This window comes from Bufo bufo, chromosome 4 (genome assembly GCF_905171765.1).
Source record: "Bufo bufo chromosome 4, aBufBuf1.1, whole genome shotgun sequence".
Lineage (NCBI taxonomy): Eukaryota > Metazoa > Chordata > Amphibia > Anura > Bufonidae > Bufo > Bufo bufo.
In genome coordinates, this window is record NC_053392.1 from 2,696,360 (window position 1) to 2,709,784 (window position 13,425).

A 13,425-nucleotide genomic window follows, 5' to 3' on the forward strand; every position below is an offset into this window, starting at 1 on the left:
GAGCAGAAGCTAGGGGAAAGATAGAAGGGACACACATAATGAAAAGGCAAACCATGCATGTATAACATGATATGCACGCAGTGTGAATACCGATCCTTTCTGCAGTGTGAATACCGATCCTTTCTGCAGTGTGAATACCGATCCTTTCTGCACGCAGTGTGAATACCGATCCTTTCTGCACGCAGTGCGAATACCGATCCTTTCTGCACGCAGTGCGAATACCGATCCTTTCTGCACGCAGTGTGAATACCGATCCTTTCTGCACGCAGTGCGAATACCGATCCTTTCTGCACGCAGTGTGAATACCGATCCTTTCTGCACTGTTCTGCCTCTCCAGTCTAAGCATTGAAAGTTTGATCTCTGTAACTTACAGTTCTGCTGAGATGGTGATAACCATAATCTTAGGTGAATTGGCTGACAGTGACTCGATCCAAACGACACCTTGTAGATCGTGAAGAAGTTTATTCCAAACTGTGCAGATCATTCACCGATGAACAAATGGATAGGTCAAAAAATTATGCTGAGAGCAGCTAACAGAGCAAGTAGCTGAGATGAGGGGTGAAGCCAGAATGAAGAAGAGGGGAGAAGACAAGAGAGAGCAGAAGCTAGGGGAAGATAGAAGGGACACACATAATGAAAAGGCAAACCATGCATGTATAACATGATATGCACGCAGTGTGAATACCGATCCTTTCTGCAGTGTGAATACCGATCCTTTCTGCAGTGTGAATACCGATCCTTTCTGCACGCAGTGTGAATACCGATCCTTTCTGCACGCAGTGTGAATACCGATCCTATCTCCATGCAGTGTGAATACCGATCCTTTCTGCAGTGTGAATACCGATCCTTTCTGCAGTGTGAATACCGATCCTTTCTGCAGTGTGAATATTTAGAAAACCTCAACGGTAAATTGAAGGCCCAAATTGAGGTTAGCAAAACATTCTCCCAAGACCCAGAATTTACTAATAAGGAGAAACAATTCCAATATTATCTAAGAGAACGGAAGCATAGACAATTCAACAGGGATTTGATTGAGTTTAAAGAAAATAAGGTCTACATACTCTTAAAAGATAAATTATCAGTCAGATAAGCAGCATCTGATCTCTCCACTACAGAAACCGATTTCTCTGATAGCGAACATGAACAAGTAGGAAGACCCCTTAAAAATAAAACTGGGAACCCGAATAGGAGAGGTGGGGGGAGAGGAGGTAGAGGTCAAACTACAGGCCTCCCAATCTTTTTTTTAGAACAGGGGATAGCTTATCCCCCAAGGAATTGATCAAGTACAAGGCAACAACAGGTTAATCTATCAGACAGAGTACTGAACATAGAAACATAGAACGTGTCAGCAGATAAGAATCATTTGGCCCATCTAGTCTGCCCAATATACTGAATACTATGAATAGCCCCTGGCCCTATCTTATATGAAGGATGGCCTTATGCCTATCCCATGCATGCTTAAACTCCTTCACTGTATTTGCAGCTACCACTTCTGCAGGAAGGCTATTCCATGCATCCACTACTCTCTCAGTAAAGTAATACTTCCTGATATTACTTTTAAACCTTTGCCCCTCTAATTTAAAACTATGTCCTCTTGTACCAGTTTTTCTTCTTTAAAATATTTAAAAACCCTTTTGAAATGACTGTGTTAAGCAAAGGTCTCTCCTTCGTTCCGACACGTCACTGTGACATTATTACATGGTTTAAGGACTTACATTTATTTGTCCAAAAGCTCAGATGGCATAAATTTTTCAAAAGTATCTATAAGTGACAGTACCAGGACCTAGGAATCCCTCTAGATCTATTATCAGATGTTAGACTTTTACAGAGCCTCACCGATGGAGACAGTAGACCCGAGGGTGAGGGCCCATTTACTTCATTACAAAACAAAAGTAAGAATATGCCCCCATCAGGTGACATATCATGTCTTGATGTCTTTCTCCAGGTTGTGTCGGAAGACTTATCTAGACTTCCTCGAGTCACCTCATCACAAAACTGTACAACAGAGGAATGGTCGGCAATCACTTCCTTGAGAAATGACTCTTCAATGAGAATTAAACCTTCAGACAAGGGGGGTAACACAGTTATCATGAACTCTGGCGATTATCAAAAAATGTGCGAACAGCTATGATGGGATAGGGGGAACTATGACATACTTACCTCCAACCCCACCAAACCATATCTGATTGAACTTAGAGATATCCTTCTTGATGCTAAGTCTAGAAGACTCATTTCTGAGGAATTTGACTTCTTATATCCAAGATTCCCAGTAATTGTGACTTTTTACAGTTTTCCCAAAATCCATAAGGGACTAGCCCTTTAAAAGGAAGGCCGATTGTCTCCGGTGTTGGGAGTATTGGACAAAACCTAGGGATCTATATTGATCGCATCCTTATGCCATTCGTGGTCTAATTGCCATCTTATGCGAGGGACACTATTGACCTCCTCAAAAGATTAGATGGGATTACTATTGGTAGACAGTCTATCCTGGAAAGCATCGATGTTGAAGCACTCTATCCATCTATTCCACATGAGGTTGGTCTTTGTGCCGTCAAATACTACTGAGGGGACGACAATTATGTGAGCATAATATTTTTGTTCTGAGACTCCTCTAATACTTACTCACCCATAATTTCTTTTTTTTCAACAGAAAACTGTACCACCAGCTCAGGGGCACAGCTATGGGCTGTTCTTGTGCTCCATCTTACGCATATTTGCTCCCAGGCTGGTGGGAGTCAACCATTGTCTTTGGTGACGGGTTATCGTTATGTACCGGGGCCATATCACTATGGGCCCGGTACATAGATGACATCTTTATTATCTGGAATGATACTGAATCTGCCTTTTCCAGTTTTGTTGACACACTCAATATCAATGACATCCACGAGTCTAATTCTAAAACCCTTACCTTCTTGGACATACTCATTTCCAGGAAGGGACCACTTCTATCTACAGAAAACCGACTTCGATTAACTCGATTCTCCACTGGAATAGCAGTCATCCTATCCCCCTTAAGAGGGGTATCCCACGTGGACAATACCTGCGCCTTCGTCGTAATTGTTCTGAGAAAACAGACTTTGTCAGACAAGCTAATGACCTCAGGGCTAGGTTTCAATCTCGAGGTTATCCAAACCATACGCTTAGAACAGCATACCAGACAGCACATACTGAATTGCTGGTACCTAAGGACAAGACCAGTGTAGATCAAAAGATCCGCCTGATCACCACATTACCCCCTTTGACGGTGCCGCAAATCAGGCCGGAAGGATCCTAAATAGACACTGGCCTATCCTTCTGATGGACCTGACATCAGGGGTGTTATTCATGAGCATCCACAGGTTACATTTAGAAAGGGTAGCAGTCTCAGGGATCTTCTTGTTTTACCTACATTTATCGAATTCCGGAATACCTTCATAGTATTTATTTACTCCTGACAAACAGTAATGTCTTAGATAATCCCGAGAGAAGATTTATTCCGCTTCACTTTCTGACTGTTTCTTTAATGAAAAGAAAAACAACATTTCGTTATTTCAGGTCACTTAAAGAAGACGAAGACCTTTCACCAGTTTGTACGCGTCAAAGTCATTGAGAAAAAACAGCTCACCTTCTCCCTGGGTGTGACGCGCTACGCTGTGATTGGACAGCGCCACAGCCAGATAGAAGAAACGCCCACGGAGAAAAGCTGATGTCTCCTCCCCGGTGTTCCGATGCTATTAATTAGCATACAGCGCGCCTAAACAGAACGAGGGGCACAGCGGCGCAGCGGAGGAGCGGATCAAGAAAAAAAATAGTGATATCACATCTACTGAACATGGGCTACAGTGTGAGGTATCACTTTTCTAAAGTACAAACTGGTAAAAGGTCCTCTTTAATTCCTATTCTCAGTTTAAGACACAGTTTCTCCCATCTCCACATGCATTTTTCAAAACCTTTCATTCAATGTCCCCTTTCCCTTAGTCTCCTTGGATTTTCTATGCAGCCCCCCCCCCCCCCCCCCCCATATTCTTAAAGGGGTTTTCTGAGATTTTAATATTAATGATCTATCCTCAAGATAGGTCATGAATACCAACAGTCCCATTCACTTCTATGGACGTCTCTGTAGTATTCAAGTGTATAGGAACGAGCCGTCCCATTGAAATGACACTGTAATTACACTGATCACTGCTGCAATTTTGATGGAGAGCAGGTAAACAATGAAGGGAAGCTGCGCTCACGTGAAATGCAGCCTTCTCTTAAACCAGCTGATTGGTGGGGGTGGTGGGTATTGGACCCCCGCCGATCTGATCCTGAGGATAGGTCATCAGCATTAAAATCCTGGAACACCCTTTAAGACTGGGGGATGGGCCTTATCTATGTCCAGTCCAGACAGATCAACCCCTGGATAAAGGGAAAGTCATTCTTAAAGGGAACCGTCCGATACGTCATAGACACTCCACGCAATGCTTGTACCATCTAAGAAGCTTCTAACCCAGTCTCAGCCCAGTTCATCAGCCCATGGTCACTCAACACTTCATTGCATCTAACACATCAAATCTCCAAACTAAAGGTGCTTCAACATCTTCTCACATCCGTTTATCGCTGATTGTTCCTTTACACGTTCAACTCTACTACATGCTGGAACAAAGGCCAGTACCCCATTTTTGCCTATTTTACTTTTGCTGGATCTTATTTTCTACGCTCTTCTCTGGTTCCCAGGACAGATGACAAGCCTCACAAAAGCTACAATACAGAGAAGACCTGGAGTCTCACCTACAGAGAGCTCCTTCTAGTTGCCGGACCCATTGTCCACACTTCCTGTAACTCCCAGGACATTTATCAATAGTTCAAAACAGGGTTTAAGGTACCAAATGTCTCACCTACTGAACCAGACCTAAATCTCCCCAGGCACACGGCACTTGCAGGGAGATTTTATTCTAGGGCAATCTTAATACAGATTATCCCTCTGTCCTGCCCAGACAATTCTCTGCAATGCCCCATACTGGCTCACGAGCGGTTACCAACTTACCCCTGAATGCACCCTCACTACCAGCAAAGCCTATGTTCACCGCAGCGAACTTCCCAGTACAGATATTGCTACTTGCAAGAGGCCTAACAAGTCCTTGACTGACACCTTTGGACAACAGATTTGAGACATCCCAGGTCCTCGCCTACAAAGGACAGTCTTCTGGAATAGGTGCAGGACTTATCAAACACGCATGGCTGTCAATAACCTTACCTCTGATCAAACACAATCTTTACATTAAACATGTCACAATTGGGGCGTGGCCTGAGCATGGATCAGTGAAAACCCACTTTACAGTCCCCCTCATCTGCCTTTTAAACACAACGACACCGCTCTATCAGATTTGAAGAGGATGGTGAGACGTTCCGGCTGCCGCGGGTCCACATATCTGACCTCGGAACCACACATCGCAAGGTATTTCTCCCACACTTCGGCTCACCTGCCCGAATCTTCCAAAATGGCGCCTGCAGAGGAAAAAGTAGCAGCGGCACTCGCTCCCCTAAGCCACGCTCCTTCCCCCAATTTACCGGCTCCAGCGCAGTCGGCCTCCCTGTCGCAGACGACTCCGGCTGCTGGTCCAGCTGCAGTGGCTCCCGCGTCCATAGGCCGCAAGAACAGTCGGCCCTCCCGTCCAAGACGGTGACCTCGGGAGCGCAAGAGATAACTGCTCCCACGCCACAAGATCATACTCAATGCCTTAACATGCCGGCATAATTTCAAATGCCCCCCCCCCTCCCCGGCCTCCTGCATCAGCTACCGGAGACCTTCTCTCACGGCTCCTGGAGATTCCACCTGGCTCTATGGAAGCAGATGATGCCACCTCTCTACCTATGACGGTGAGTGAAATGCCCCATGGCGCCATACCCAGTCCTCACACTTGAACTCTGCCGGCCTCTCCACCTCTCTGCTGTTGTCTGAGACATTGGCCCCACATCCTGGCGGCATCCAACTTCCCCTAGTGGCACAGCCATGTACACTTTCACCACATGCCCAGGATTATTTACCCGCTGCGAACAGGGATGATTGGCCCTCCCAGAGCTCACATGTAGATCTCCCTTCTACTCCTGCTATTTTTCACTCTCCAGCCGTTTCTGACTCTTCAGAGACTCCATCTTCTGCCTCTTCCTCGCTTGGTAGATGTAAAGGATCTCCTGGCACCCGACCGGGTACCTCCGTTGATGGATGCTCCCAGTGCCTCCCGAGGACTCCAAGCACTCCGCTCTACACCAAAACCACTATAGGAACAAGGAACAGGAACAGCTCTTACAAGAGCTAGGGGTTATAGCCAGGGGAATATAGCAAATCTTCAGCGTATAGCAATCCCCACACACATGAGACGAAGCTCTATGTTGAAGGTAAAACAGGAACTCTTTATTGAACACACAGCATTGACTTATATACACGACATACTGAGGACATGACATAGCAGCCAATCCTGTACAGTTTAAACACAAAACTAACCCTATTCAACAAACACACTGGCATTGTCTGTGACGCAATTAACAAACACACTGGCATTGTCTTTGATGCAATCAACAAAATACAATTACCAAAACACATTGGGCTCTGCCTGTGATACAATTACCAAACATAATGGGCTAACTTAATCACTCACAGACAGAAAACACACATTTTCCCCAAAACACAGAAAACACCTCAAAACCCCAAATATCCCCATAATGTATACATCCATGGATAGCTCTGATCTGGGTGAACAACATATCCAAAAATCACCCAGATGCGAGCAGGGGTTCCCGAATTCCATGGAAGTCACATTTGGCCGACCGCAAGCATGGCTTTCCTGCCCAAAACAGTTCCACAGATTTAAGCTGTGCGGCCGGTCTGTCTTCTGCTTCAAAGTTAGTATATGGGCCATAATCCTGAGGCAAGATGCTGGCAAACAGGCCCCTCCAAAACCCAGTGGCGAGGTTATTTTCGCCACAGTAGACTATCCAAGCACCCGAAACTAAGAGATATATGGTCGCTACTCGGTACTCTTCCTACTAAGACAGATCTGGAGGTGATTATACAAAGGGTCGAATCTAAGCATGACCAGGCTACAGCAGAGTTTAAGGCCGACCTATCAGACATTTATACTAAACTGGCTTCACAAGCTCAAGTTTCAACTGAGCTGGATGCTCGTCTCACGAATGTGGAAACAACCACGGCCTCTCAAAAGGCTTTAAACAGACATCTGCTTTTACAGCTGGACAACCAAGAAAACAGGGGTCGACGCAATAATATCAAGCTGCGTGGGATTCCCGAGGAGGTCCCCATAACTGATTTGCGCAAACCTGTGTCCACTATATTCAATTCTCTTCTCTCCAGTTCTGCGGAGTCAGAAATAGAGCTCGATAGAGTTCACAGGGTCCTAGGCCCTAGGCGTCCAGAGAACTCAGCTCCGCGTGATGTTCTGTGTAGAGTCCATTTCTTCAGAGAAAAGGAGGAACTTTATAGTAAAGGCAGGGCCCTAGATTGTTCACTGGATCACAGATTCAAATCCTACCTTATGTGTCTAGGAGAACTTTGCTTATGAGGCGTTCTCTCAAACCTCTCTTGCAAGTTATCACGAATGCTGGAGCCACCTATCGCTGGGGCCATCCGTGCACCTGATCATCCGTAAGAATGGAACGACTTTTGCCCTACACACCCCGGACCAGGCGGGGGATCTTGGACGGTTCCTGGACATCCCGCCCATCTCACTGCCGGACTGGTTTGATGTTCCGATCTTCTCAACTCCAGCAACTGGGCTCCCACCGCGTATGAGAGTCGGACCTCTAAGAGACCGTTCCCAAGACTCGCAATCTCCAGAACAGGGGACTTCCTCAAAAGTAGCCCCGGGACCTATTGGCTGAGGCGGGCCCCCATCAATCGACCTGCAGCGCCTAGTATAGACCTCGATTGAGAGTAAATACAGTGGCCAGTATGTGATACCTGCATCCTTGATGGTTTTTCCGTTGGTGGTTCTTAAACCCTTGTTCTTTACTGTCCTCTGTATCTTCAATCTCCTTTCGTTGTCTGAATATGTCCGGCCCGGGGAAAGGGACGCATCTCAGATTGCTCTCCTTCACCCCTACTAGGACCGTGAGTCTTGGTTCTCTCATTTTGGGCTTGCCAAGAGTCGCATAGCGGAAACCTTCTTCCACAGTTCTGTTTAGTTAAGTTCTAGTTTATTCATTTAGTATATTTTCCTACTACTTAGCTTGTTAATTTTTGTCTTACCTGACCTGGATTAGCTGGTTTGGGTATTTGGCCTTACAGGCATACTTACCTTTCTTTGAATTAAATTTTGTGTACTGTCCACCTATCCTCCTGTTTTTTCCTTCCCCCCTGTTGTTCTTCTCTCCCCCCTTTTGTTCTCTTACAGGCCTTGACTATGTCCGATATTACCTTCGCATCAATCAACGCCAATGGGCTGAATACGCCTGAGAAACGCTCCTCTATTCTCTGGCTCCTGTGGTGTAAAAAGGTACAAATTGCCTTCATTCAGGAGACGCATTTTCGCAAAAATGTGATACTGATTTTTAGATCCCCCAGACACCCCGATGCATACCATAGCTGTTACAATGTATTGAAATCGAGAGGCGTGAGTATCCTCATTGCTAGATCCACCCCCTGGGAATTGTTGGATACTAGCTCTGATGACACTGGCAGGTTTCTGTTTGTCAAAGATCATATAGCGGGTCAATTGTATACCTTGGCCAATATATACTGTTGTGCCTTTTCATAGGTAAATATATTCATATCCAATTCATTATTGTCAAGATGGATGTTCATTACCTTTAAGAGCCATGCTCGACTATAGTTGCAATTTTGTATGTCTTGAGTAGGCCGAAGTAAGGTCACACAAAGGTTTCTGCTCTTTAATGTTATTTTTCTCATGAATGTACAAGTCTGAGAAGATGCCTCCTTGTCTACTTATAAATTTATGACGGGAGATAAAGATAAGCTCTATGCAGCTGGTGATAATTACCTATACAATTAGGCATTTATTAATGAAGCAAAATATATAATATTCATGTATTCATATAATGAGCCTTAGTTAGTCCTTAGCATAAGACAATCAGTAGGACATATATATATATATATATATATATATTTGTTTATATTATATTGTTATATGTTACGAAGACAACATGTATCCAGTATATTATATATATATTTCTCATTAGCAGAATATCTGTCTCAAAAAGAGTGTCTGTGAAGATGTCTGTTTTGTAACAATTAATCACATCTTTGGTATGACAGAGGAGGTACTGATATCTCTGTGAGAAAACAAGGCCATTTATGATCCATAAATCAACAGTGTGAGAAACATTCAAAGAGACGCCTAGAGGTCTGTCTCTAATTGCTACAAGTGTCAGAATTAATCCCTATAGCTTTGAATTAAAGCTTCTAAGGTCAAAATGTATATTCAGACTTACATAAGTTAACCCTTTATACTATGATGCAAATAGCTTACACAGCAGTGCCACCTAGGTATGAGTAGGTGACATTACAACAGTAGCAAAAGTGCATTCTGGGTAAGGTTATGATGTCACATTTTTATCAATGGTCACGCCCATCTGACAATGATTGGAACGTTCCAAACTAGAAAGGTGTGTCTAACTGATAAGTTTGTGATCATAAGCCATACACAGGTAGGTAGGAGAAAAGGAGAGAGAAGAGAAGTTGAGCTCTCTAGAGAGGTCTATCAAGATGAAAGCCATGGTGAGATGTGCTATGATGGACCACCCAGCTTTCCTAGGAGCAGAAGTGAGATTCCTACTAGGACTTGGTAAGAGACACAGAAAATTATATTTCATTTTATTAAGACTAATTTGATAGTGTGGGCGAAATTATACCATCTAGATTGGCGAATAAATAAATGATTAAATTAATTGATCATCTCCATATTGAGATGTAGTCTTAGGATATTGTGAGGCTTCATTCTACCTGCAGAAGAATCTAGACTCATAATCTAGCAAAGCATTAAATAATTGCTTATATATATATATATATATATACATATTGATAGAACATTCTTCGCCAAGCTAAGTGATGGATTCCCACAGGAAAGACTTGTTTCAAGTCCTTCCCATTTAAGATCCTAGATCCCTGTTATTTGTCTTAATAGTCTTACCAAAGTTATATGTGTGAAAATAGTCCAGGATGGGGCGGAAGGATACAGTTATCTCTTCTAAGTTATATCCTTGGATGGATTTACCCATCTTGAAGTCATGTGATGTGTAGTTGGTTAGAGGCGGGAGGAATGTATTTAGCATTCTATATTGATGTCTAGGATTAGACATGCCCATCCTGATATCATGAGGTTTTCTCTGAACAGAAGTGATATATATAACTTATGTTCCTACTTTGATATCCTAACCTAATAATAGCTTGATTATAATGTGACAAGTTATTTCCACTCACATGTATTGTTAAGCTTGTAATGCTTTATATTAACGCTATATATATTCATTTGCATGTATCATTGTGTTTATTTACTTATATATGTTTATAATCTTGTAACCAATAAATCTGCATATTTTTATAATACCTGTGTATTATTGTATAATGCAGAACTACATTTTATCATTAACGTCATCTCACGTCAAAAAGAACTTATTTATCTGAGGAAATAGTCGGACTCAGATGTGAATTGTATCAATTAGGTTGTCTACAATTCACCAGGTCATGATTTTAAGAATTTATGACAAATTTAATTTAATAACAAATTTAATAAATTTAATTTTTTATGGTTAATTATTTTTATGACCATAATTAATCATTCTTAATTGAATTATTACCCCCCGACAATACTTGCCCAATATTAAGCAATCAGGGCCCTGGCAGGTATCCTATCTAAATTGGACAGCTTTGCAGAAGGCACACTTTTGGTCGGAGGAGTTTTAAATGTCGCTTTGGACCCACTTGAAGATGTCTCTAGAGGAATCTCTCATCTAGCTTACTCCTATCTCTGTCGCATTAAAAATCTGGTGGATGTGTGGCGAGCGGTCAACCCAGACGCTAGAGACTTCACCTACTACTCTGCAGCTAGGGACGTTTACTTCAGATTAGATTATTTTCTGCTGAGACACTCGACCGTTCCACTCATCGCCTCTTCCTCAATTGATCCCATGACGTTCTCGGATCATGCCATGCTCCATGTTTCTTTGAAATCCCTCTTCCGTCTCCCAGATCTTGGCAATGGCGCCTGAACGAATATCTATTACAAGATTTGGAAGTCTCTCAAGAGTTTAGCTCGGTTTTATCTCGCAATTTTGAGGAAAATCAAGTTGACAATGCCTCTCCTCTTACGGTATGGGCTGCACACAAATGTGTAGTAAGGGGGAGTTCATCAAACATGGAGCTCGGCGTAAGAAAGAGAGGGCGTTTGAAATATCCCAGATTCTGACGGAAATTGCCGATCTAGAGCAGGCACATAAACGTTATCAGCTGGTTACGATAGCTCCCATTTCGACCAAGGCCTTCTTACAGATGACACAAAGTCTGTGAATATTTCTTTAAGAATTGGAGCGCTCCAGTGGAAAAATCTTTCTATACAGAAACCGCCGAGCACAGTTCCCGCGATACCTCGCCAGAGTCACGGACTAGAGGTACGTCACAGATCACGTGAGGCGTGGGCGTTCTGGGATACGAACAGTCCGGTCATCAGTTCCCACGATACCTCGCTACGGACTAAGCCAAAAGCACGCCACAGACCACGCGACTTCGGCGTTGACCTAAACAACGCGGGACTGTGTATATCATAGTAGTTAGGTATGCAGTATTAATCCCTACTTTGAATTATCATCTGGGCCAAGGTAAGATCTATTTTTTCTACCTCCGAGCATACAGCACTTTATTCACCCACTGAATTGGGTTGCGACTAAAGCTATTTTGGGAACCGACTTTATATAAAGTCCTTTTCAAATTGCGGACAGGGCTCGCAACCACAGAACTAAGTGATATTCCTCTCTATACATACACTTCTTGAGAGGAAGGACATTCAACTTGTTTTCTTCCCATTAAAGGAACCTCATGCAAAAGAATATTATTGGATTTATTTGACCATAAGAACCCAATATTATTGGATCACTTTTATGAAACATCATATATCATTGCTGCAGCAATTTTTCAGTTTATTTTAAACTATGGACCTTATTTTAAATCGAGTTTTATACATATGTATTTTGGCAATTTTATTGTAATTTGAGTTTTTGTGAATTAAATTGTGTGATCACTTTATATCATATTATATATTTTGCTTCATTAATAAATGCCTAATTGTAGAGGTAATTATTACCAGCTGCATAGAGCTTATCTTTATCTCCCGTCATAAATTTATAAGTAGACAAGGAGGATTCTTCTCAGACTGGTACATTCATGAGAAGAATAACATTAAAGAGCAGAAACCTTTGTATGACCTTACTTCGGCCTACTCAAGACATACAAAATTGTAAATATAGTCGAGCATGGCTCTTAAAGGAAATGAACATCCATCTTGACTAGAATGAATTGGATATCAATGCATTTACCTATGAAAAGGCACAACAGATTAAAAGAGATGAAGGCACAGACACGGTGAGATTCAGAGAGATGAAGGCACAGACACGGTGAGATTCAAAGAGATGAAGGCACAGACACGGTGAGATTCAAAGAGATGAAGGCACAGACACAGTCAGATTCAGAGATGAAGGCACAGACACAGTCAGATACAGAGATGAAGACACAGACACTGTGAGATTCAGAGATGATGGCACAGACACAGTGAGATTCAAAGAGATGAAGGCACAGACACGGTGAGATTCAGAGATGAAGGCACAAACATGGTGAGATTCAGAGATGAAAACACAGACACAGTGAGATTCAGAGATGAAGGCACAGACACGGTGAGATTCAGAGATGACGGCACAGACACGGTGAGATTCAGAGATGACGGCACAGATACAGTGAGATTCAGAGATGAAGGCACAGACACGGTGAGATTCAAAGAGATGAAGGCACAGACACGGTGAGATTCAGTGATGAAAACACAGACACGGTGAGACTCAGAGATGAAGGCACAGACACGAGTGGGATTTAGAGATGAAGGCACAGACACAGTGAGATTCAGTGATAAAAACACAGACACAGTGAGATTCAGAGATGACGGCACAGACACGGTGGGATTCAGAGATAAAGGCACAGACACAGTGAGATTCAGAGATGAAGACACAGACAGGGTGAGATTCAGAGATGACGGCACAGACACGGTGAGATTCAGAGAAGAAGGCACAGACACAGTGAGATTCAGAGATGAAGACACAGACACAGTGAGATTCAGAGATGAAGACACAGACACGGTGGGATTCAGACATGACGGCACAGACACTGAGATTCAAAGAGATGACGGCACAGACACGGTGAGATTCAGAGATGAAGGCACAGACACGGTGAGA